The sequence below is a fragment of the Arachis hypogaea genome, chromosome 3 (genome assembly GCF_003086295.3).
Source record: "Arachis hypogaea cultivar Tifrunner chromosome 3, arahy.Tifrunner.gnm2.J5K5, whole genome shotgun sequence".
NCBI lineage: Eukaryota > Viridiplantae > Streptophyta > Magnoliopsida > Fabales > Fabaceae > Arachis > Arachis hypogaea.
The window spans coordinates 87,307,599-87,312,170 of record NC_092038.1 but is presented as its reverse complement, the minus strand read 5'-3'; the positions used below and the strand labels follow the sequence as shown (position 1 = coordinate 87,312,170).

The window sequence follows — 4,572 nt, the reverse complement described above, 5'->3', positions numbered from 1 at the left end:
GGGATGTTTTCATTAGTTTTTATGTTAAATTCACATTTCTGGACTTTACTATGAGTTTGTGTGTTTTTCTATGATTTCAGGTAATTTCTGGCTGAAATTGAGGGACTTGAGCAAAACTCTGAAAAAGGCTGACAAAAGGACTGCTGATGCTATTGGAATCTGACCTCCCTGCATTCGAAATGGATTTTCTGGAGCTACAGAAATCCAAATGGCGCGCTCTCAATGGCATTGGAAAGTAGACATCCAGAGCTTTCCAGAAATATATAATAGTCTATACTTTATTTGGAAATTGACGACGTAACTTGGCGTTGAACGCCAAGTACATGCTGCTGTCTGGAGTTAAACGCCAGAAAAACGTCATGATCCGGAGTTGAATGCCCAAAACATGTCATAACTTGGAGTTCAACTCCAAGAAAAGCCTCAGCTCGTGGATAGATCAAGCTCAGCCCAAGCATACACCAAGTGGGCCCCGGAAGTGGATTTAAGCATCAATTACTTACTCATGTAAACCCTAGTAGCTAGTCTAGTATAAATAGGATAAGTTACTATTGTATTAGACATCTTTTGACAGTTTAATCTTTGGACTTTGTAGTCTTTGATCATTCGGTCTCTTGATCACTCAGGGGGCTGGCCATTCGGCCATGCCTGAACCTTTTACTTATGTATTTTCAACGGTGGAGTTTCTGCACACCATAGATTAAGGGTGTGGAGCTCCGCTGTACCTCAAGTTTCAATACAATTACTATTACTTTTCATTCACTTCTCTCTTATTCTTATTCCAAGATATACGTTGCACTTCAACTTGATGAATGTGATGATCCGTGACACTCATCATCATTCTCACCTATGAACGCGCGTGACTGACAACCACTTCCGTTCTACTTTAGGCCGGGCGCATATCTCTTAGATTCCCCAACAGAATCTTCGTGGTATAAGCTAGATAGATGGCGGCATTCATGGGGATCCGGAAAGTCTAACCTTGTCTGTGGTATTCCGAGTAGGATCCTGGGAATCTAGAAAGTCTAACCCTGTCTGTGGTATTCCGAGTAGGATTCCGGTATTGAATGACTGTGACGAGCTTCAAACTCCTGAAGGCTAGGCGTTAGTGACAAACGCAAAAGAATCAATGGATTCTACTCCAACCTGATTGAGAACCGACAGATGATTAGCCGTGCTGTGACAGAGCATTTGGACCATTTTCACTGAGAGGATGGGATGTAGCCATCAACCAATGGTGATGCCTCCAGACGATTAGCCATGCAGTGACAGCGCATAGGACCATTTTCCCGAGAGGATTGAAAGTAGTCATTGATGATGGTGATGCCCTACATACAGCTTGCCATGGAAAGGAGTAAGAAGGATTGAAGAAAGAGTGAGTAGTGAAGTAGAGTTTCAAGAGGAGCACAACACCTCCATACACCTATCTGAAATTTCCACTATTGATTTACATAAGTATTTCTATCCCTTTTTATTTTCTATTTATTATTAACTATTTGAAAATCCATAAACCAATTTTAATCTGCCTAACTGAGATTTACAAGGTGACCATAGCTTGCTTCATACCAACAATCTCTGTGGGATCGACCCTTACTCACGTAAGGTTTATTACTTGGACGACCCAGTACACTTGCTGGTTAGTTGAACGGATTTGTGACTTCAAATAGAGCCAATTATTAAATTTCATACAAGTACAAAGAATATGGATCACAATTTCGCCCACCAAGTTTTTGGCGCCGTTGCCGGGGATTGTTCGAGTATGGACAACTGACGGTTCATCTTGTTGCTCAGATTAGGTAATTTTCTTTTCAAAAATCTTTTTCAAAATTTTTCTTTTCTTTTTCGTTTTCTCCAAAAATATTTTCGAAAAAAATCAATAAAAATAAAAAAAAAAACTAGAAAATCATAAAAACCAAAAATATTTTGTGTTTCTTGTTTGAGTCTTGAGTCAACTTTTAAGTTTGGTGTCAAGTGCATGCTTTTAAAAATTTTTCTTGCATTTTTCGAAAATCCCATGCATTCATAGTGTTCTTCATGATCTTCAAGTTGTTCTTGATAAGTCCTCTTGTTAGATCTTGATGTTTTCTTGTTTTGTGTTGTTTGTTGTTTTTCATATGCATTTTTTGTTTGTTAAAGTCCATGCATTAAAGGTTTCTAAGTTTGGTGTCTTGCATGTTTTCTTTGCATCAAAAATTTTTCAAAATTATGTTCTTGATGTTCATCATGATCTTCAAAGTGTTCATGGTGTTCATCTTGACATTCATAGCATTCTTGCATGCATTCATTGTTTTGATCTAAAAATTTTATGCATTGAGTATTTTTGTTGTTTTTCTCTCTCATAATTAAAAATTCAAAAATCAAAAAAATATCTTTTCCTTATTTTCCTCCAAATTTTCGAAATTTTGGGTTGACTTGGTCAAAAATTTTTAAAATTAGTTGTTTCTTACAAGTCAAGTCAAAATTTCAATTTTAAAAAATCTTATCTTTTCAAAATCTTTTTTTTAAAAAATCATATCTTTTCCATTTTTTTTTCTTATTTTCGAAATTTTTAAAAATTATTTTTTTCAAAACTCTTTTTCTTATCTTTTACACCTAATTTTCGAAAATTAGGTAACAATTAATGTGATTGGTTCAAAAATTTGAAGTTTGTTACTTTCTTGTTAAGAAAGGTTCAATCTTTAAGTTCTAGAATCTTATCTTGTAATTTCTTGTTAGTTAAGTCATTTTAAAAAAAAAATAGATCTTTTTATCTTTTATCTTATCTTTTTCAAAAACTTTATCTTTTTTCAAAATTTGATTTCAAAATATCTTATCTAACCTCCTATCTTCTTATCTTTTCAATTTTGATTTTAATATCTTTTTCAACTAACTAATCAACTTTCTGTTTGTTTCTTATCTTTTTTTTTTTCAAAACCACCTAACTACTTTTCCCTCTCTAATTTTTGAAAATATCTCATCTCCTTTTCAAAAATTCTTTTTGTTTTAAATTTTAATTTTAATTATACCTTATATTTTTTGTTCGAAAATTACTAACCCCTTTTTTTCAAAATTAATTTCGAATTTCTCCCTCTCTTTTCTTATTCTATTATTTAATTACTAACACTTCTCTTCACCTCTCTTCATCCAAAAATCCGAATCCATCCTTCTTCATTCTTCTACCCCCTTCTTCTTCTACTAACATAAAGGAATCTCTATACTGTGACATAGAGGATTCCTCTTCCTTTTCTTGTTTTCTTCTCTTTCATATAAGCACGAACAGGGAAAAAGGCACTCTTGTTGAAATTGATCCAGAACCTGAAAGGACTCTGAAGAGGAAATTAAGAGAAGCTAAATTAAATTATTCTAAAGGTAACCTTTCAGAAATTTTCGAACAAGAGAAGGAGATGGCAGCCGAAAATAATAATAATGCAAGGAGAATGCTTGGTGACTTCACAAAGCCAACATCCAAATTTGATGGAAGAAGCATCTCCATTCCTGCCATTGGAGCCAATAATTTTGAGCTTAAGCCTCAACTAGTTGCCTTAATGCAACAAAACTGCAAGTTTTATGGACTTCCATCTGAAGATCCTTATCAGTTTTTAACTGAGTTCTTGCAGATCTGTGAGACTGTAAAGACGAATGGAGTTGATCCTGAAGTCTACAGACTCATGCTTTTCCCTTTTGCTGTAAGAGACAGAGCTAGAATATGGTTGGATTCACAACCTAAGGATAGCCTGGACTCCTGGGATAAGCTGGTCACTGCTTTCTTGGATAAATTCTTTCCTCCTCAAAAGCTGAGCAAGCTAAGAGTGGATGTTCAAACTTTCAAACAAAAAGATGGTGAATCCCTCTATGAAGCTTGGGAAAGATACAAGCAGCTGACCAAAAGATGTCCATCTGACATGTTTTCAGAATGGACCATATTAGATATATTCTATTATGGTCTCTCTGAATTTTCGAAAATGTCATTGGATCATTCTGCAGGTGGATCTATTCACCTAAAGAAAATGCCTGAAGAGGCTCAAGAACTCATTGACATGGTTGCAAACAACCAATTCATGTATACTTCTGAGAGGAATTCCGTGAATAATGGGATACCTCAGAAGAGAGGAGTTCTTGAAATTGATGCTCTAAATGCCATATTGGCTCAGAATAAAGTGTTGACTCAACAGGTCAACATGATCTCTCAAAATCTGAATGGATGGCAACATGCATCCAACAGTACTAGAGAGGCAGCTTCTGAAGAAGCTTATGATCCTGAGAACCCTGCCATGGCAGAAGTTAATTACATGGGTGAACCTTATGGAAACACCTATAACTCATCATGGAGAAATCATCCAAATTTCTCATGGAAGGATCAACAAAAGCCTCAAGAAGGCTTTAACAATGGTGGACGCAATAGGCTGAGCAATAGCAAGCCATATCCATCATCTTCTCAGCAACAGACAGAGAATTCTGAACAAAACACCTCTAATTTAGCCAATCTAGTCTCTGATCTGTCAAAAGCCACTTTCAGTTTCATGAGTGAAACAAGATCCTCCATTAGAAATCTGGAGGCACAAGTGGGCCAGCTGAGTAAGAAAGTCATTGGAACTC

The 4,572-nt window shown here is 35.7% G+C and overlaps 1 non-coding gene across 1 annotated transcript; it reads right to left on the bottom strand.

Moving 5' to 3' along the window:
* Positions 1–3,776: 3,776 nt before the first annotated feature.
* Positions 3,777–3,880, bottom strand: LOC112793400 (small nucleolar RNA R71). The gene has a single exon (XR_003198093.1). It is a non-coding gene; the product is annotated as a small nucleolar RNA R71 (small nucleolar RNA).
* Positions 3,881–4,572: the final 692 nt, after the last annotated feature.